Below are 22,412 nucleotides of genomic sequence, written 5' to 3' on the forward strand. Positions count from 1 at the left end.
AAGCCACTCAAGGTGTGATAAGGCAATCAACTGATTAAGATGGATGGGTGGAGTGAAGTTGTGTAGAAGATTTAGCAAGCTAAAGAATGGGGCTTGATCGTGGTTTAAGTAGGGAACAAGGGTCCAATGAAGAGGGGAGATGAAAGAAAGTGGATGGATTAGGCTATAAATATATACAAAATAATGGGGATGGTGGAATTTTCTTTCTTTTATTGTGTTAAGCCAATTTCAAATGTTTTCTGCCTTCAAATGCCATGAAAGTAACATTTTCTTGTTGATCCTGTTGGCTTCAACCCAGTATTCCAGATTCCTTTGATGTTTTTGCTCCAGAAACTAGCATAATTATTACTCTCTCTCTACTTGCTGCCAATTCTACACTTTTCCAAGCTTCCAATTGTGTGTGTGTGTGTGTGTGTGTGTGTGTGTGTGTGTGTGTGTATGTGTTTAAGTCAGTTTTTGAATCCTGGCAACTGCTGAACTAGTTCCCTGTCCTGCCCTATTATTAACAGCATATTATATTTCAAATTTTACTAGATAATTTCCCTGAGTAATATCCCTCTTTATTCCATGCCTACCTCCCCATATCTCCAAAATCACCAAAATCATTGGGGCAGGCACATCACAGTCTTCCAATGCAGCAAACAAGAAGTGGGAAATATGTGACTAAAGTTCTGAGATTGCATAAGAAACTCTGCAACTCCCAATAGCCGATACTGACTGTCTTTTTGAACCATTTCAGCATAAAAATATAATTCCATTAAAATAAAATTCAAAGTCACCATCATTAAGAATTCTAAATCAAACAACAGAATACAGGTAGTCCTCGACTTATGACCACAACTGAACTCAAAATTTCTGTGGTTAAGTGAGACATTTGTTAAGTGAATTTTGTCCCATTTAACAAACTTTCTTGCCATAGTTGTTAAGTGAATCACTGCAGTTATTAAATTAGGTTGTTAAGTGAATCTGGCTTCCCCGTTTGCTTGTCAAAAGGTTGGAAAAGGTGATCATAGGACCCCAGGATACTGTGACTGTCATAAATATGAGTCAGTTGCCAAGCGTCTGAATTTTGATCAGATGACCATGGGGATGCTGCAACAGTCGTAAGTGTGAAAAACGGTCATAAGTCATTTTTTTCAGCGCCATTGTAACTTTGAATAGTCATTAAGTAAACTGTTGTAAGTCAAGGACTACATGTACAGTAAGAGGAAACAGGCAGCTAGGCTTTTAAAAAGGGAGTGATTGATTGATGTCGTCTTATGTGTCCATCTTCTTCTAAGACCTTAGTCATGGCTTTAGTCATAAACCAAGTAGGTCTGAAACACAGGCCAAGCTGGAAATTCAATCTCTATTTTAGCCATTCAAAGTCATTTTATGCAGAAAAGCAACCTATAAAAAGGAAGCTGGAGAAGCTTCTTGGATAAAAAGCAAAACGTCTTCAAAGAAAAATCAGAAAGTTCAGTTGCCTCTTGAAAAAGCATCTTTGGGGCAACCTTGACCTGGATGACTGAGAACTGCAAAAAAAAACAAAAAAAAAAACACCCCAATTACTACCAACCTGCCTTCCATTGAGGACCTGTATACTGCACGAGTCAAAAAGAGGGCTGTGAAAATATTTACAGACCCCTTGTAACCTGGACATAAATTGTTTCAACTCCTATCCTCAAAACAACACTATAGAGACTGCACAGCAGAACAACTAGACACAAAGACAGTTTTTTCCCGAACGCCATCACTCTGCTAAACAAATAATTCCCTCAACACCATCAAACTATTCACATTAGGCTGCATTACTATTACTATTAATCTTCTCATCGTTCCTGTCGCCCATCTCCTCCCACTTATGACTGTATGATTGTAACTTATTGCTGTATCCTTAAGATTTATATTTATTGTTTCCTAGTATGATTCAATTGCTTATTTGTACCCTATAACTATCATTAAGTGCTCTGCCTTATGATTCTTGACAAATATATCTTTTCTTTTTATGTACACTGAGAGCATATGCACCAAAGACAAATTCCTTGTGTGTCCAATCACACTTGGCCAATAAAGAATTCTATTCTATTCTATTCTATTCTATTCTATTCTATTCTATTCTATTCTATTCTATTCTATTCTATTCTATTCTATTCTATTCTATTCCCATAAACATATAAAAAGGAAAATTCTTGACTCCTACCTAAACTGCATCTTTTGGCCCCTTTCAGCTTAAGTCTTAACTATAGCATCAGTTATGATTGTGTTTCTTTGATTAATATAAGATGTTGCCACTCCCCGATTCATGGCACCGTGGTTAACATAAACTTTTGGAAAAACAAATCTTAAAAAGTGCCCTAAATAAATCCTGCTCTGTCCTTTCAGACAAAGTGAGATTTATTTAGAAAGCGAGAAAGGGTATATAGCAAGCTGCTTTTTAGAGTTATGTCTCACAACAGGAACATCAATTGACGGAATCAATCAAGTAGAACGAGAAAACACATATAATTGTCGCTGTCCTCATCTCACTGTCCTCATTTAAGTGAAGTTATTCTGGTGTTTTTTTTTTTTTCATATTGAAGCTTTCGTTGGCAGGCAGCTGAGTGATTTAATTAGTCATTTACTTTGAAACACTCCTGCTTTCTCTTTCAGCTGTAAACTGACCTCAAACAAGATGGACAGGGAGAAAAAATGACAGCACTGCATCTTGGAACAGCCTTTCTAAACCTGATACCTTCCATGTGCATTGGGACTACACCTCCCAAAATTCTTAGCTAGCATGAACCATGGTGAATTTGGGAGGAATTCAGTTATGGAAGGTGAATGTCTCAAGAAAGATGCATTTATTTGACAAAGTTCTGGTGTGAAATCTTCCTTGGCATACATAAAAACTTACAGAAATTTAATCAAGATTCCACCCCCCTTGAAAACTATCTATTAGCTTTCCTTTAGAGAATTACAGTTTCCATATCCATCTTCTAAATCAGATAAATATTTTAAAATATGGTAAATGTGAGACATGTAATCACCACATCACTCCTGTGACAATAAAATGAGGCAGGGTTCTTATGTGCACAATTTTGAGGTCTCAGAACGAAAGCTGAATATAAATTGGATGGATGGATTGACAGATGCAAAATTGGAAAAATGTATTTAAGAATCTGGATCCCTTTCTTTCCCTGCCATTATCCCAGTCTAAACTGCCCCTAATCCTTAAAACAGAAATGAAGAACTTTCGTGCAACCGTTCCTACGGAAGAAAAAAGTGAAAACAGACAAAAAATATTTTGATTGTAGGACTGTCGTTTCAGATGGTTTGCACTTTAAAATTGTAAATTTCATCTCCTCTACCACATTATACTATGTGCATAGTGTAACATGCATCCTTCTCAGAAATGTCTAGATTTGTAGACATCCAAAGTGTAAGACCTTTTTCCAGTCTAGGTTCTTTAAATATGCTGCATTGGGTTTCAATTTCTACAATTCTCTAGTAAAATTCCAACATAGAGAGCATACAGCTGGCGAAAGCTGCATTACATCACTAACCATCATTGTGTACCCACAAGGCATACCAAGAGCACACATCCTTTCATTTAAGGTGAGTATTTTACACACAGGCCAATAACACTGCAATAAAGGAAGCTGCTATGGTATGTGGTAGACTTCCTCTGCTTTCCAGATGTTTTGGATTACAGCCCCATCATTGGCATGCTGGCCGGGGCGATGAGATTTATTGTCTAACACATCTGGAAGGTAAAGAATGCAGGAAAGACCGAACAAACATCACTGACACTCCATGTGGACAACATCTGTGTTGGCAGTTTGGAAATTAAGAGAACCATGTATAACAGATTACTGTCATTTATCTTTCCCAAAATTCTCTTTGTTTCCTCAAAGCAAGGCTTTTACGGCAGAGGTGAACTTCACAATTCAGATGCCAACACAAGTCCCCTTGTTTCTTTGGGGTTAGTAACTGTATGTAGGCCAAACCGGGAATAAAAAAAACCCACTCTGAAGTTAGAGAGTGCCATTCACGCTGTGCCAAGAAAACTGGATGAAGCCACCAAGAGGTAGGTTCAACTTAAAGAGAATGCTCTTTTTTATTGTGCCATAAATTTACTGCAGGACACGGTGGCTCAGTAGCTAAAACGCTGAGCTTGTCGATCGAAAGGTTGGCAGTTCAGCGGTTTGAATCCCTAGTGCCACGTAACGGGGTGAGCTCCTGTTACTTGTCCCAGCTTCTGCCAACCTAGCAGTTCGAAAGCACGTAAAAAATGTAAGTAGAAAAATAGGGACCACCTTTGGTGGAAAGGTAACAGCATTCCGTGTGCCTTTGGCATTTAGTCATGCCGGCCACATGACCACGGAGATGTCTTCGGACAGCCTCTTCGGCTTTGAAACGGAGATGAGCACTGCCCCCTAGAGTCGGGAACGACATATGTGCGAGGGGAACCTTTACATTTACATAGGCCACCTCTAGCATATTTTACTAATCATCATTAAGTATGCTAATCCTGAAACTTCCACAGTTTGCCATACAGGTAGTCCTCACTTACAACAGTTCATTTAGTGACCATTCAAAGTTACAACATCACTGAAAAAAGTGACTTATGACCATTTTTCACGCTTATGACTGTTGCAGGACTGTTGCATGGTTATGTGATCAAAACTGAGACATTTGGCAACTGACTCATACTTATGACCTTTGCCACATGACCTCCTAGGATCATGTGATTCCCCCTTTTATGACCTTCTGACAAGCAAAGTCAATGGGGAAGACAGATTCAAATAACAACCGTGCTGTTAGCTTAACAACTGCAGTGATTCACTTAGCAACTGTGGCAAGAAAGGTCGTAAACTGGGGCAAAACTCAACAAATGTCTCACTTAGCAACATAAATTTTGGGCTCAATTGTGGGTAGTAAGTCAAGGACTACCTGTATTTGTTCCTCCCAACAGCTAATTTCCTATGAGAAGAATAGTAGGTACAACATTCTATTTCATATAACATTTATCTTAGTGAAATAGAACTTGATTTCACACAAGAAGATCCTACAGCTCTACAATATGGAAGAAATTCTATAGAGCAAGGGTGTCAAACTCGATTTCATTGAGGGCCAATAAAGCTCAATAAATCACGTGCTGGCGGGTGTCGCACATTGGCGGTTGTGACACATATTTTGAATGACAGGGAGCCGCAGCAAAGGGGTGAAAGAGCCACACGTGGCTCCAGAGCCGCAGGTTGCTGACTCCTGGCACAGAAGTTGAACTATCCATGCCAAAAAATAAATGGCTTGCCACAAATGAACTCTGCATACCAGGATAAGGCAGAAGACGATGTTGCCTGCCATTCGATGTATAAAGCTAACCATGACACTGAGTTCAATATTTCTTCAAAATTGAGCAGTATCCTCCAGGCCAACCCAAGGCCACAAACTTAGCTTAGGGCAGGGCTGTCAAACTCCCAGCCCACGGGCCAGATGCGTCAAGTGCTGGTCACACCCATGCCCGGTTTAGCAAAGGGGGGAAAAGTCCCAATACATCATGTGAGGCTGCCATGATGACGTGGGTTTGACATCCCTGGCTTAGGGGATGGGTCACATCAAACCCACTCTGCTGATATCTCCTAGCATTGCTACCTGACCCTATTCAGTGACAAGGCCAGTTCTGCTCAACCCAAAGAAGATAATGCAGGTTGACTAAAATAATTTATAAAAATGACTACTAGACATCAAAACATCAACCCAAGCGTTGGAACCTTTGCAAGCCTAGGCTTAGAATCCTGTCATTAATGCAAGTTGGCAGTAGCTCAGGCATCACCTAAAACATCCAGTTCTGATGTAAAAAGACCAAGATAAGAATAATCTAGACCAAAACATGCTGGACAAGTCACTCAAAATTGACATCTTTTTGTATCAGATTGGCTTGAAGGTTTAAGTGATGTTACACAATGGAAAGACAAAGTACTTGTTATTAAGTACTGTGAGACACCAAAATATCTTGTTTCCAACCCACTGGCAGAACGATAATTCATGCTTGTTGCTAGTCATCAATCATTAATCCAACCCCTTTTGGCTTTCTAAGCTAGAACAGAGAGTTGTTTACTTTTAATGGCGTTTCAGCAATTAATTCATTCTGTCCAAATTCTGGTTCTCAAGCTTGCAAGAACTGGGCAAGCCAGCAACACCTGTTTGGAAAGATAATATGAACACGCTCCAAAATAACAAACCACCAGCTAGTACCTAAGCTGCCACAATAATTACTTCTAATGAGTGAGTCACATTACAGAGCCAAACGCAAACACCATTCCTGTTTGGCCATGTTGACAGATGCCTTTCAACATATGTGAATGCCTTCTGAAAGTTGAAGCCTCCAGGTGTGTTGGGACATGAACTCTCAGGATTGCCCCCATGGGAGATTCCCCATCATTACTGAAGTGGTCAAGCCTGAGGAGATCCAGATTCAAGTCCTTTCTCAGCCACAGAAGCTCAGTGGGTGACTTTGAGTCAGCCATTCCCTCACGGCCCAAGCTACAGCCCACAGTTGTGGTGGTGATGGAGATAATATAGCAAATCATATGTTACCCATATATCATGGGTCCCTCGTAGCCTGAGTCCGCAGAGGACAAGCGGGAGCTGGGGCCGATGGAGGTCGAGGGAGCAGCCTTCTTGGCTTCGGAGGAACGTGGGGAGGAGCAGGATGAAGCAGCCCCAGGTCCCTTGGGCTTGGGACGGCTGGCCAGCAGGGAAGAATGGGGGCAGGATGACCAAGAGAGGGGGGAAGAGAGGGCAGGCAGTGGAGATGAGTGACGGAGCTCAGGGAATGAGCAAGGACCGCCCCCCTCTTGATCCCCGAGCATGGAGAGTGGAGAGAGGCAGGAACAGTGCAGGCTGACTTGACGACTCAGGAGGAGAGCACCTTGCCCCTCTTCACAAGGCACACCTGGGGACTGAGACTTAAGGAGATGATGTGTGGAGGGGTGCTTGTTGGGAACAAGCGCTGAATTTGTGGAGTTTTGTGTGCCGTTGCCGATGTCTGGAGTTTGCTGGACTTCTTGCCTTATAATTGCCTTGTTCCTTTGCTTCATGGACTTGTTGCCTTGTTCCTTTGCTTTGTTGGACTCATTGCGTTGTTCCTTTGCTTTGTTGAACTCATGGCCTTGTTCCCTTGCCCCGCTGGACTTCTTGCCTTGAAGCCATTGTGCTAACAGTGTTTTGCTGGACTACTCGCAGCCAGAGGCTGCTGGAGGTGTGGGTGTGAGCACTTGGCTCCGGGATTTGCCCTAAACATGGGAGCATTTGGGGGGAAAGTTGGAGCAATAAAGGGGAGTTTGCACTATCAGCTGACTGTATCGCCTCCGTGCCTTGCCCCAGGTCATCACACCGTATGAGAAAAGGCAGAATATAAAACGATCAGATCAATTAAAGAAAATACAAACCAATGGATGAAACTGAAAAGTTTGGGCAGATCTTCAGAAGCAGACCCATGCCCATCACCAGGGTGCTTATAGGGCAGACCTAAAGCCATTTTTATAAAATAAACAGTAAACAAGTTTTTTCTTCACATCCACCATTGTAGCCACGACACTGCTGATTCTGCAATATAAAACTGGGCGAATACTCCGGCTGCATTCAAAAAACTGTAAGCGGATTTGAAATTCATGACAGCAGTATAGGATTTCCTGAGCTCCATGGTAATTTCTTCTTATGCAAATATTTATGAATCGCATCCACTGCTTCTCATGGCTTCTTTCATCAAGGATTTTCATAAGTAATTCTGCCAGGCCGAGTGGCTTTCATAGAGCATGTTTTTTTGCACCAAGGAAGAAAACCCGTCTTATTTCCGCCAGAGCGACATCAAACAGCCAATGAAATATTCTCTGCCTCTTTAATTTCTGTTTGGATTTGATCAGTCTATTATCTCATTATGAGTTCCCTCGTGCAATTCAAGCCTTCAGTTCCTTTCTCTTTCTTTTCTTTGGTTTTGTAAAGAATATTGGGGGGGGCGAGAGGTTGTGAGTGAACTATTCTTTTTTTAAAAAAAAGACTTATTAACTGATATAAGAAAGAGTGAATGCATCAGTTGTTTAAATAACTTGACAGCATAACTAGGATCAATGAAACTGGAAGACAGCCGAAGCCAGGGAAAGAAACTTTCATTTCTAACATGTTGAATCGTGCCTTGTTATGAGTTGGGACAAGCTCTACTTTGATTCATTGAGTGCATTATGCTGCCTCTTCCCAGCATAGAAACCAACCAAGGACATCTATAGTTGAGCATAAACCTGCTATCCTGAATCCTAATTTATCTGGGACTTCGGAAGATGCAGTCCCAAAATATTAGAGAACTTGTTTAAACAGTGAGGTCCTAACGTTAATTCAGAATTTAAATCAATGAAAGCTTAGTCCCTAGGAAATGCAGCTTTGATCAGTACCCTCAGTTCTAATGTCTCCAGTTGAAGAGAGAGAAATATGTGCTTGAAAACAATGACATTTTAGAATATTTCTGGGAGAAGCTCCTTTGAAAGGATCTACAGTACACATCAAGAATACTACTATTTATCCATTCATTGACAGCCATGCAAGTAACTTCTAAATTAATCAAAGCAGCCAAACCAACTAGATACACACTCCCTGAAGCTTCTATGCAGCTTCCTGAAAACAGATTTTAGTTCTCTGAATGTCAGAGAGGCTCAGAGCTATGAACAGATTTTGATGAATGAAAAACTATATAGATACAAATAAAGTTAAGCTTCCTAAATACTTTGGACTGGATTCGTTCATCTTCGAAATTGCATTTTTTTTCTTTTCTTTTGAAAGCTCTACTGGATGGAATGGTTTTGCTTGTAAATGCATGCACACAAGTGTGTACATCAGTGGTGAAATCCAATTTTTTTTTACTACTGGTTCTGTGGGCGTGGTTTGGTGGGCGTGGCGTGGCTTGGTGAGCATGGCTTGGTGGGCGTGGCAGGGGAAGGATACTGCAAAATCTCCATTCCCACCCTACTCCAGGGGAAGGATACTGCAAAATCCCCATTCCCTCCCCACTCCTGGGGGAAGGATATTGCAAAATCTCCATTCCCACCCCACTCTAGGGCCAGCCAGAGGTTCTCTGAACTGCTCAAAATTTCTGCTACCGGTTCTCCAGAACCTGTCAGAACCTGCTGGATTTCATCCCTGGTGTATATGTGAAAAAGAGTTGTCCTGTAATTTGAAGTGAAAAGCAGCACTGCTAGCAGATACAAGCATACATGCATGCACACACATACACATGCGTGTGTGCATGCACGTGCATATGTGTAGGTGTGTCTCGATATGAAAAGAATTTGCTTTCTGCCTGCAAAGATGTTCATGCTGTTCTACAGGAAAGAACTGCAACTGTCTGGCTCCTACTCTTAAATTATTTATGTCCTTATTGTATTAAATATATATAGCATGCTCTTTTTTTCTTTTTTTTTAATCTTGAACTACCCGTTTTCTTCTTTTAGCTCCACCTTTATTTTCCCGGACTGACCTATTTTTTGAAAGTAACCTTTAGAATGTCACCCTACATTCAGTGCATCTCAATCTAAACAGCATCCCTAGACAAAACCCTACACACCCAAAGTAGGTGGATATTATCTTTGCTTCTAGCACGAGAGAAGCCATCACACCCCTTCCCATCAAGGGCTTGTCCCCAGAACAAGCCAGTTTTCAAGGCTGCAGTGACTTTTTCAGACTGCCAGCAGCTTTAAAGCACCACTTTCATCTTTGGTATGCTTTATCAGCTTTTTAAAGCAGTCTGACAGCAAACATCTTATTTCTACTATTGGAAAAACTGTGGGTCCCGGCAACTCTCATCTTTGAAGGTGTAACGCTCCAGTCTGCTCTTCAAGCCCTTGAAACCGAAGCACCCAAGATCTCGGCAAAAGCAGCACAGAAGGGCCCTTGTGCATTGTTAAACATTTAAATTTGTTTACATTTTTTAAGCAGCAGGAATGCCGTAGTTCAAGTCCCTTCGTTTCCTATGGAACACTGGCCCCAGTTGAAGAAACTCCTCGTTTCTCTGCCAGAAGCCCCTACTTTTGTTGAGATGGTAGGCACAATTTGATGGAACACATTTGGGGTTTACTTGCAGAATTGCTACAGAGGTTGGTTTTGCATACAGGTAATCTTCGAACATACAACAGTTCATTTAGTGACCTTTCAAAGTTACAATGGCACTGAAAAAAAGTGAACTTATTATCACCATTTTTTTCACACTTACAACCTTTGTAGCATCCCTATGATCGTGTGGTCGAAATTCAGATGCTTGCCAATCTATATATATATAAAAGCAAAAACCACTCACGCCGTAATCATGAAATCTCCAGAACCGTAAAGCCTACAAACTTGAAATTTGCCATGTATGTTCCTCTTGGCTTCTAGGTGCTCACTAAGAAAGGATTTTTCGAAATGACCATCAGAGCATTAGTATTTCCTATATTATGATTAACACGCTCTGATGCTAAGGAATTTTACTCCCCTCCCCACCTGAAAAGAAATCTGTTCCAAATGCAAAATACAAGCAGAGGAGAGGAGTTTCAGTTTTAGTTTTACTTTCATAGTTGCAAGCAGGAGATAGGATAGGGGAGGCTTCTGTGGGGCAAGCCTGAGGGAGAGAAGAGGCTGATCTTAACTACTCATTAATTTTCAAGCTTTAAGTGTCAATTTATCAAGCCCCATCACATAGTTTCGTAGCGAAGCACGGGTATCCAGCTAGTTGGTTCATACTTATGACCATTGCTGTGTGCCAAGGTCATGTGATCCCTTTGGCACTCTTTTGACAAGCAAAATCAATAGGGGAGCCAGATTCACTTAACAACTAAATTATCAATTGCCGTGATTCACTTAACAACTGTGGCAGGAAAGATTGTAAAATGGGGCAAAACTCCCTTAACAAATGTCTCATTTAACAACAGAAATGTTGGGTCGTAAGTCAAAGACCAACTGTACTATGTCTCGGATAGGGAAATGGGCTCCATTATTTGCTGTTCCAGCTCAGGTTTTTAATAATGTTGATGAAGATTGCATAAAAATCAGTGTTAGGAGAAAGTCTTATGTCCAAAAATCAGACGATTTTTGTCAAGTCTTCCTGACCTGCATTCGGTAGTAAACCATCAATCTCCCGAGACTTCATGGTTTATTGTAATTGGACTTCTCCGCTAAGGGATTTACAGACATGGCTTTCCTAGATTACAACCTTTATAGCAGACAAGAATGAAGCTATAATTGATTGCCAACAATGGATAAAAAGATATAAATGACATTTATGACCTCAGGGCCTTAAATTCCTGGATTCTTCTTTTTCTTCCTGGCATTGCGACTGAATGGATCTTTGGCATGGAAAAGATGGCCTTGAATCCAAACTTTTTTTTTTTTTTTAATTTGATTTATATGCCGCCCTTCTCCGGAGACTCAGGGCGGCTTACAGTGCGTTCAGCAATAGCCTTCATACTTTTGTATATTTATACAAAGTCAGCTTATTGCCCCCACAAACTGGGTCCTCATTTAACCTACCTTAGAAAGGATGGAAGGCTGAGTCAACCTTGAGCCTTGGAGAGATTCGAACCAGCAGTAAATTGCAGGCAGCTGTGTTAATAACAGGGTGCTTTAAACCACTGTAGTACCAAGGCTCCTTTAATGTATGTATTTAATGTATGATGATGATGATGATGATGATGATGATGATGATGATGATGCCACCTCTCTCAACATAGGGCTACTCTAGGCAGTGGATGTCATAGTTAACAAAATAATAGAATAACAGAGTTGGAAGGGAACTTGGAGGTCTTCTAATCCAACCGCCTGCTCAGGCAGGAAGCCGTATACTATTTCAGACAAATGTTTGTCCTCTTCTTAAAAACTTCCAGTGTTGGACCATCCACAGCTTCCGGAGGCACTGATTAACTGTTCTAACTGTCAGGAAATTTCTCCTTAGTTCTAGGTTGCTTCTCTCTTTGACTAGCTTCCATCCATTGCTTCTTATCTCTGGGTTCCTGTCTCAAATCTCAGAAAAGGTAAGATATAGACAGACAGGTCAGTCTTTTGGATTGATTGGGCTACATGAGATGCTGACCAAAATTTTGCTTATGCCTACCCCAAGCTTCATGTAAATGTCTGCAATGTCCCTACATCCCCTGCATTCCAGAATACCACTGTTTTCCTTCCTATCTTGAATCAGGATGGGAAGTGAGCCTAGTTGTGTGTATTGTTGAGAGCAGTGTTATGATGTTGGTGGATAAGAGTTTCTTTTTTTAAACTTGTATATTTTATTATTTGTAAATCTGTTTGCTAGCTTTCTAGCAAAGAGGGCTATTATAAGGCTGTTGGGTAGCCATATAATTTTTGTCTAATAAACGAATAAACACGCACACAATTTCTACACACACCGATACAGGAAATCCTCAATTTACGAGCATGATTGAGCCCAAAATGTAGGTTGCACAAATGAGAAATTTGTTAAGTGAGTTTCCTCATTCACTTTGCTTGTCAAAAGGTTAGAGAGAAGCTAGAGAGAAGCAACCTAGAACTAAGGAGAAATTTCCTGACAGTTAGAACAGTTAATCAGTGCCTTCGGAAGCTGTGAATGGTCCAACACTGGAAGTTTTTAAGAAGAGGACAAACATTTGTCTGAAATTACTGCAGGTTCGAATCTCGCCAAAGCTCAAGGTTGACTCAGCCTTCCATCCTTTCTAAGGTAGGTAAATTGAGGACCCAGTTTGTGGGGGCAATAAGCTGACTTTGTATAAATATACAAAAAGGATGAAGGCTATTGCTGAGCACATTGTAAGCCGCCCTGAGTCTCCGGAGAAGGGCAGCATATAAATCAAATTAAAAAAAAATAAAAAATTAAATGATGGTCTTTCTGGCTATTGGGCTAGCCAATATCAGGAACAGGTTGCTATATGTAATGATATCTTGGCCAAGCCATGCCAAGTTTGTTTTCAATCTAGATCAGTGGTGGGTTGCCCCCAGTTTGGACCGGTTCGCAAGTAAAACCGTGGGAGGTTCTGCCCACTGACCGGGCGTCATCATAGGTGATCTGCACATGTGCAGAAGCTTCTGCGCATGCACAGAAGAGTGTGCGCGTGCGGCCGCGATGCGAACCGGTAGTAAAGGTAAGTAGAACCCATCCTTGATCTAGATGGCTTTCTTCTTCATTTCTGGACTATATACAACTCTCTACAAAGAAAATAGATCAACCTATTCTCCAAAGCACCTGAGGGCAGGACAAGAAGCAATGGGTAGAAACTAATCAAGGAGAGAACCAACCTAGAACTAAGGAGAAATTCCCTGACAGTGGGAATAATTAATCAGTGGAATGGCTCGCCCCCCAGAAGTTGTGGGTGCTCCAACACTGGAGGTTTTTAAGAAGTGATTGGACAACCATTTGTCTGAAATGGTGTAGGGTTTCCTGCCTGAGCAGTGGGGTTGGACTAGAAGACCTCCAAGGTCCCTTGCAATTCTGTTATTCTGTTTAAGGAGGAAATGAAGAATGCCAGGAAGGAGATTTCAACCATCAACGTGGTCCATGAGAGTGAATAAAAGGAGGCTAATTTGAACAGAGATGGAACTCAGTGATTAACATCCTATGAGCCATTTTTAAGGAAGTCCTATAAAATCCTGAATTCCCTGAAATCAGCTGCTTTCATCAAATGCAGCTTATGTAGCAGGTTCTACCAGGGACACCTCATACCTTTCTTAACCACAGCATTTTTCCCGTGTTCGAAGGCACAAACCTTACGAGAGGCCTCTGCAGGCAACCAAATCTCAAGCTTAAGACAGAATGATCTGAGTCACAAGAGGATGAGAAATCGGCTGAACTATTCATACAGGAGTGTCTTGGCGCCATGCGCGAAAAAACATACTGCAACACATAATGTACTAATCCCCAAAACTGCATGGGTCTGACATGAGGCATTGCTGGAAATTCCAACACAAAAGTAGAAATTTGCTTGCAGAAAATGATAGGTTGAGCAGAACTTACGGAAGAAAGATAAATGGAGTATTGTCAAAATGATAACATCTGAATATACGTACAGTAAATATTTGAACTCGGGACGCGGTGGCTCAGTGGCTAAGACACTGAGTTTGTCGATGGAAAGGTTGGCAGTTCAGTGGTTCAAATCCCTAGTGCCGTATAACGGGATGAGCTCCCGTTACTTGTCCCAGCTTCTGCCAATCAGCAGTTCGAAAGTACGTAAAAAATGCAAGTAGAAAAATAGGGACCACCTTTGGTGGGAAGGTAACAACATTCCGTGCGCCTTTGGCATTGAGTCATGCCAGCCACATGACCACGGAGATGTCTTCAGACAGCGCTGACTCTTCGGCTTTGAAACGGAGATGAACACCGCCCCCAAGAGTCGGGAACAACTAACACATATGTGCGAGGGGAACCTTTACCTTTAAATGTAGAACTAAGCAGTTTCTGGATTCACTGATAATAACAGTGTGTGTATATGTGGGTTTCCTGTGGCACACCAGTAAACAGTAGTTTGTGAAATCAGGTTTAAAATGAATTAGGATTGATCTGAGAACATTAAAGTACGCTGGAGTGCACAATGCGATTGCCTATGTTGTTAACGGTGTTACTTTTTCTTGCCGCGAGGCGAGCTTTGACAGAGCTTAAAAAGTAGGGCAGGAACTTTCACCCATGATTTGCCAGCATCAAAAGGTGAATAAATACCCCCATTTTTCCTGCCGCAAAGGGGATCAATGTGGGTAGTGAGAAAATCCTGCCTTGAATGGCTCTATTTGTCTTCAGTGATGTCATCACATTTGCTAAACAATCCTAGATTGACAGGTGAAAGAAGCCTGAATGGAGAAAAGAAAGACAAAGCAAGGCCCACAACTGCCATGAACAGCTCTGGGGGTAAGAATCAATGATCAAGCAAAAATGGGTGGTTTTCCTTTGTGCAAAATATTTCCACTCCACCTCCTACACACCTTCTTTAAAAGCACAAGTTGTGAACCAAAAACTGAAGCACTACACACTACAAAGCCCAGGCAGTAAAATATACACAGAAATTGATATGTTAGATAGGTGGTGATAAAGATAGATAGATAGATAGATAGATAGATAGATAGATAGATAGATAGATAGATAGATAGATAGATAGATAGATAGATAATAGGCAGATAATAGGCAGGGGTGGGCTTCAAAAATTTTAGCAAGGGGTTCTCTGCCCGGTTGCTGGGTGGGCGTGGCCATGGTGGGCATGGCCTAGTTGGCCTCCTGCACCATGGCAGGGGGGGCTTTTTGCCCTCCCCGTGCTCCGGGGGCTTTGCTCGAGCCTCCGGAAGGGCAAAAATGGCCTCCCCAGGCTCTGGAGCTTCCCGAACTTCCGGTAGACCCATTTTTTGCCCTCTCCAAACCTGTCAAGTTTCCGAAAGATGCCCTAATTAATTCATGAGCCATGATCCAAACTTCAAAGGAAATATAGTGATTTATTAGGAGCACCATTCCGGCAATACTTGGATGCAGTCAGGACTGATCCCACGTAGATTTACGTTCCCCTATGACCCTGTCTCTCCCCTTCCCCCTGGCCATGTCATAAATCACATTCTCCAATTAACCACTTTGGCTGGCTGTGAAACCTAACACCCTCCTTCTGATTGCGATCAGAAAAATGTATGGAATTCACTTCAGTTCTCCCTCCTGCTCATGGCAACTTGAAAGCTTTGCAAGTTGACAGAGCTTCCACACACGCCCTACACTTACCTACATCCAAAATGGGCTGTGTGGGGACTCCTGGGAGGGGTGGGGCGGGATGGGAGGGGCCAGTCAGGAATTGGATTTGGGGGTTCTCCGAACTGCACAGAATCTTAGCTAGAGGTTCTCCCGAACCCCTGCGAACCCCCAGGAGCCCACCCCTGATAATAAGTAGATAGGTAGATGGATGGATGGATGGATGGATGGATGGATGGATGGATGGATGGATGGATGGATGGATGGGGACGGACATGGGGGGGCGGACAGACGGACAGACAGATAGATAAATGTTCCATTTTATTTATGGATAAATTGGACCCAAAATGGCACCTTTGATTGGTTGATTTGTTTTGATGTAGAAGCTGCCCAATTCAACAATGACTTTGGACAGCTTTCATTTAAAATATCTTTTTTTTCTTAAGCAGATGATCTGGTGGAATATATACACACTTTATTCAAAGGCATTCCAGCACAAAACATCCTTTTTTATTGTTGTTGAAAGCATGCATGCCAAAATTTGAGAATAGGAGGGAGGAGAGGAGAGAGAAATCTGTATCGCTGAATTAGCCAGGACTATGACACAACAATTAGCTCAGTAAGACTAGATTCATTTTGCCTACTTTAGATGCAGTTAAATGCGAACATGCAACATTAAAGAGGCTGGAATTTCACAAGCTACTAATGTGCTAATGGACAGCCTCCAATGTATGCCAAATGAAAATATAGGTCCACTTATCAACTGCAAAGAAATAGGGAGCATGAAGTTTGGAAAAAAAAATTCTTTATGAGCTTTGCTAGTGAATGTAATCTATTGAGATTATTCTCAAAGGCAAGCATTTTTCTACAAGTTAGATTCTTGTAGATGGATGCCAGGACTCCATACTTTTGGTATTTGTGAACATATGAATCAGGTGTGGGCTGCTGGAGGTTCGCAGGGGTTCGGAAGAACCTCTAGCTACGATTCTGTGCAGTTCGGAGAACTCCCAAGTCCTACTCCTGGCTGGCCCCGCCCACCCCGCCCCTCCCAGGAGTCCCCACACTACCCGTTTTGGATGCAGGTAAGTGCAGGGTGTGCACGGAGGCTCGGGAAGGGCGAAAAACGGGCCTATCGGAAATTCGCCTCCAGACGGCCTCCAGAGCCTGGGGTGACTGTTTTTGCCCTCCCAGAGGCTCGAGGAAAGACTTCAGAATCCGGGGAGGGCAAAAATGCCTCCCCCCCCCGCCGCCATGGTGCAGGAGGCTGACTAGGCCACACCCACCATGGCCACGCCCACCCAGCAACCGGGCAGAGAACCCCTTGCTAGAAGCCCACCCCTGATATGAATGCTAAAATCCATTTCACAAATGGAAAGATTATGGGAACCCAAATATATTGGAAAGGGCGGATGTGCCTCTACCTCTTCTTCGGTGTTTAGCTTTAAACGGCCCTTCCACCCCCTTAAAAAGGCAGCTCCACCTTGAAAAGTATGTCGAATAACAACTAAAACCCCAGGAGTTCTTGGGAACTCAAGAGTGGTTAATTAAACAATTCAACCAAACAAAGACAAGAGCAGTTGTTTGCAGCTTTCCCTGAGTGTGAGGTCAACATTTTCACGGCTTTTTGTTCATACTTGAAGGACAGCCAACCTGCTCCTGTAGAAAAATCCCCCCCACCAAGTGCATCTTTTCTGCAACCTCAAAAAAGAAAAAGAAAAAAGGAAAAGAAACCCCGTAGAATATGTTATCTTGGAGACTCATGACCCCCAAATCCAAAATCAGAATGGTGGTGCCGGAATCGGTCCTTATTTGGGAGCTACAGAAGGATTCCTGCACGTGTACATATGTGCGTTGCCTTCCACGGATTTAGCTACGGCACTGAATGAAGCCTACAATCCATATCTGTGTCTCATGCATTACCCTGCTGTGCAGCCCACAATTTAATGTGGGAAGGAGAAAAGGTTACACTAGTAACACAGCATGCAACATTATTCCTGTCAACACTCTCATGACAGCAACTTCGCAAAATGAGAACACCCTTGCAAAATACAGCACATATGCCAGTAGATTTATTGTATTCAGTGGCACAGTGGTTAGAGTGCAGTACTGCAGGCTACTTCTGCTGCCTGCCGGCTGCCTGCAATTTGGCAGTTCAAATCTCACCAGGCTCACGGTTGACTCAGTCTTCCTTCCTTCTGAGATAAAATGATGACCCAGATTGTTGGGGGAAATAGGCTGACTCTGTAAACTGCTTAGAGAGGGGCTATAAAGCACTGTGAAGCGGTATATAAGTCTCAGTGCTATTGCTATTGCTATACGATATTTTTTTCTGTATAATTATAAGTGTCAGAAAAATAGAGCATTACAAGGCATATACACATGCATTCAACAGCTGTAACTGAATATGTTGTTCTTAACACAACAATGTACAGGTAGTCCTCCACTGACGACTACAATTCAGCCCCAAATGTATGTTGCTAAGTGAATTTTGCCCCATTTTACGACCGTTCTTGCCGCAATTATTAAGTGAATCGCTGCAGTCGTTAAGTTAGTGACATGGTTGTTAAGTGAATCTGGCTTTCCCACTGACTTTGCTTGTCACAAAAAGGGATCACGTGACATCCCCCCCCCCCGAGACACTACAACCGTCATAAATACGAGTCAGTTGCCAAGCGTCTGAATTTTGATCATATGAGCATGGGGATGCTGCAATGGTCATAAGTCACTTTTTCAGAGCTGTTGTAACTTTGAACGGTCACTAAAGGAACTGTTGTAAGTCAAGGACTACCTGAATTACTATACACCCAAAAAGCTAAAAAGGCCCTATCTTTTTGCAGGTTTTATTTTCACAATCACTTCAGTAGTGGGTTCCTCCTGGTTCCGCCAAGCCGGTAGCAGTGACGATATGATGTCACTGAACCAGTCCTGCCCCCCCGCCCCTCCCACCCATCCCCCGCGTTATTCTTACCTTTTATTTGGCCCCACCCCCAATCTATTGCTGCCTCCTGAGTCCCAGCTGATGGTTAGAGGGAAAAAAACTGTTTAAACTCTTATGTGGGGCTTCAAAGGGCCGCCCTACAGCTGATCAGTGTTAAAAGAAAACAAATGAGTGGACCAGTGCCTGCAAAAATACATGAGTAGATCAGTGCCTGCAAAAATACATGAGTAGATCAGTGCCTGCAAAAATGATGCCCTCGAGGTGATGTCCCGGTGCCTGGAGGCAGTACGGATCTGGATGGGGAGGAACAAACTCAGACTCAACCCATCCAAGACCGAGTGGCTGTGGTTTCCGTCGTCCCGATATAGTCAGTTGGCGCCATCTCTGACTATTGGGGGTGAATCATTGGCCCCCACAGATGGGGTTCGCAACTTGGGCGTCCTCCTAGACTCGCGGCTGTCTTTAGAAGAGCATATGACGGCCGTGGCCAGGAGGACTTTTTATCAGGTTCGCCTGATTCGCCAGTTGCGTCCCTTTCTCGATCGGGACTCGTTACGCACGGTCACTCACGCCCTTGTCACCTCACGCCTGGATTATTGTAATGCTCTCTACATGGGGCTCCCCTTGAGAAGCACCCGGAGGCTCCAACTGCTCCAGAATGCGGCCGCGCGGGTGGTGACGGGAGCAATGTGGCGCTCTCATGTGACCCCCCTCCTGCACGAGCTACACTGGCTCCCGGTGGTCTTCCGGGTGCGCTTCAAGGTTTTGGTTACTATCTTTAGAGCGCTCCATGGCTCAGGACCAGGGTACTTACGAGACCGTCTCCTGCCACCAATAGCCTCTCACCGACCAGTTCGCTCCCATAGAGAGGGACTCCTCGGGGTGCCGTCGGCCAAACAATGTTGACTGGAGGCCCCCAGGGGGAGAGCCTTCTCTGTGGGGGCACCTGCCATCTGGAACGGGCTCCCCCCGGAGTTACGAAGGATCCAAGACTTACGCATCTTCCGCCGTGCCCTGAAAATGTTTCTATTCCAACAGGCTGATCTGGCCTAACTCTCCCTTTTAAATTGGCTTTTAAATTGGCTTTTAAATCGGGTTTTAGATCTCTTTTAGATAAGTTTGGATGTTTTAATCTTTAAGCCTAAATTATTTAATCTGTTTTTTTTAATAGTTTTTAACTTTTATATGTCTTTGTATTTATTTATGGCTGTTCACCGCCCTGAGTCCTTCAGGAGTAGGGCAGTATACAAATATGAAAAATAAATAAATAAATAAATAAATGGGTAGACAAGTGTCTGCAAAAATAAATGGGTAGATCGGTACAACTGCAAGCAGTTAAAAGCCTGGTAGACCAGCACCTCTGCTAAATCCTAAATTGTCACATGACCATCAAGCCGTGCCCACAAAATAAGCCACGCCCACAGAACCAGTAGTAAAAAAAATTAGAACCCACCCCTGAATCACTTGATTGCTGCTCAGCATTAGCAGGCAGTTTTGTTGAGCAGTGAAGGTGAGTCAATCGTGCACGCGTTACCCAACTTCAAATTAAATTACACAGCCTCACCATTTTCCACAGTAAGCTCTTAAGAGTGGATGAATCACACATCCTCTGATTTATAACCCAGGCCACCCCAAAGTATTTTTATCCCACCAAATAATGGACTAGTGTCCTCTGAATTACTGTAATGCACAGGATGGTTGCAATTTCCCTCCGTATCCAGTCCATAGTACAAATAAAAACTATTATTTCAAGTGTTCTCTATCTACTTCCCACTAGGTGTTTTGGAATTGCAATCTATCTGGAAAGCAACTTGTTGGAGGAAAAAAAATATATTTTCTCTCTATAAAATTATAGGTTTTCGGGGGTACTGTATGCCCTTTTTTTTCTGCATTACGAAAGTCAAAAGTACATTTTTCATATGCAACAATGATGAAGGAAAAGCATTTTTAAAATAAGGAATGAACACAAGATACAGAGGGAATTCCACCCTGCCCAGTCTCTGTCCCATACGCAATCTCTCCTGTTTCAGCAAAAACAAGCCAACTACAGTCTAACTTTGGTAGAAACGAAATCTCTTCCTAATGCACAGTTTTTCAAGCTGTCCATAAATTAAACTCTAAGAAGGAACTGTCTGAGTACATGTTTCGTAAAATTCATGGGAACCCTTTTACAAGTTGTAACACACCTGAGACTTAGCACGGTGAGAGTAAAACCCGCCTCCCCTTACCTGCAAAACTCTATTCTGGCAATTTCTGTAGTGTGAAATCCAACCGGTTCGCAACGAAATGAATTCGTCTTTCCTTTTTCTTACTGTTCCACCTGCTGTTTCCCACGATGGCTTTCTGTAGAGAACGCAAAACAGCCCAGAGCCCTGCCTTAGACTTCCTGCTGATGGACCCGTGCTTCAAACATGTCCCACGTTTGATTCCGCCTCTCTATTCTCCACCTTCTACTTCACCTCCTTGGGCACAAGTGGGCCCCACCCAAATCCACTCTGTGTATTTTCATTTCAAAATGCTCCCAGCTAAATGGAGCCCTTAAGAGAATTATCTATTGCTTTGGCTGGGCTACAAGACAAGACATTTGTTTCCAACTATTATTTGGCATGAGTGCAGCAGACATTTTTCAGAAATGCAAACGGAGTTGAGAAGTACAGGGGAAGGAACAGAAAAATAAACACCTGTAGACAATTTAGTCTAGACACAAGGCAAGGAGATATTAATGCCCAATGAAGTGGGGAAAGTAGAGTTGTACCTGAAATTATTTGACCGATTGCATATTGTCGGGTCCTGTTTCATATCATGGAAACAAACCAAACTACCCCTCCTCATAAAAAAACTAACAGGCTTAATTTTATACGTTTTCTCCAGAATAAATGTTCTATCTAGAACAGGGGTCTCCAACCTTGGCAACTTTACCACTTGTAGACTTCAACTCCCAGAATTCCTCAGCTAGCATGCACTGACTGAGGAATTCTGGGAGTTGAAGTCCACAAGTCGTAAAGTTGCCAAGGTTGGAGACCCCTGATCTAGAAGATCCATTCTTCCCAAAGTCAAGAGACTGAGGTCCTTGATTTTGGAACCGACGCTGTCAGATGTAAATGCCTTATTCTCCAATGTGTAAATAATGTATATATGGAACATCAGAGGTTAACTTATTCTTTGGACTTTAATGTATTCATAACTTACCACTCCCATTCCTAGCTCCACCCCTTGTATATATAAGGAGCCACCCTCACCATTCTCGTTGCTTCTACCTTGAATATTCAGTGAATATAGAATGCCTATCATAATTAAAAAGAAATATATTTAAAGCTTTAACTTCTATTATCTTTATTGAGTCTGATCCTGAAAATATTGCAACAAGCTGGTAGCAGAGGATGGTTAATTGACTCAATAAGTAATTAAAAATGTCCAAGAAAGATAGGCCCAACACCAGGGCCTACAGCAAAGAAATAGAAACTGATCAAGAGATGATCAACGAATCCACCAATGCGATTTCGAGAGAATCCGAAGAATACACCACTGAAGAAGAAGAACTAATGAGTGAAAATAATGACCAGAAAGAAATCGAAATAGAAAATAACGAACTCAGGTCAGAGATATTAAAGATACTAAAAAGCCAAAAGAATGATGAAAGTCTCATCGCGGACCTCCAGGAGATGCTGAAGAACAGCGGAGCAGCGAGAGAGAAAAACGTCATTAAAGAAAAACCCAAAGATCAAAAAATCGTAAGTGAGATGACTACTGAGAAAATAGTTGTTAAAAAGAAAAGATGTGATCCCGCGC

At 42.5% G+C, this 22,412-nt stretch overlaps 1 protein-coding gene across 7 annotated transcripts in view; it reads right to left on the reverse strand.

The window, feature by feature from the left end:
• Window positions 1–22,412, reverse strand: part of PDZD2 (PDZ domain containing 2) — a 324,153-nt gene that overhangs the window by 115,759 nt on the left and 185,982 nt on the right. For 2 of the 7 annotated variants that reach the window (XM_087885629.1, XM_087885627.1), the window contains exon 1: window positions 20,852–21,135. The exons of the other annotated variants lie outside the window; for them this stretch is intronic. The gene's annotated coding sequence lies outside the window, so the exon portion shown is untranslated. Of the gene's footprint in view, window positions 1–20,851; window positions 21,136–22,412 lie in introns of those variants that run through there. 7 annotated transcript variants of the gene reach the window in all.

Source organism: Pantherophis guttatus, chromosome 2, assembly GCF_059756535.1.
Source record: "Pantherophis guttatus breed Tessera chromosome 2, ASM5975653v1, whole genome shotgun sequence".
NCBI lineage: Eukaryota > Metazoa > Chordata > Lepidosauria > Squamata > Colubridae > Pantherophis > Pantherophis guttatus.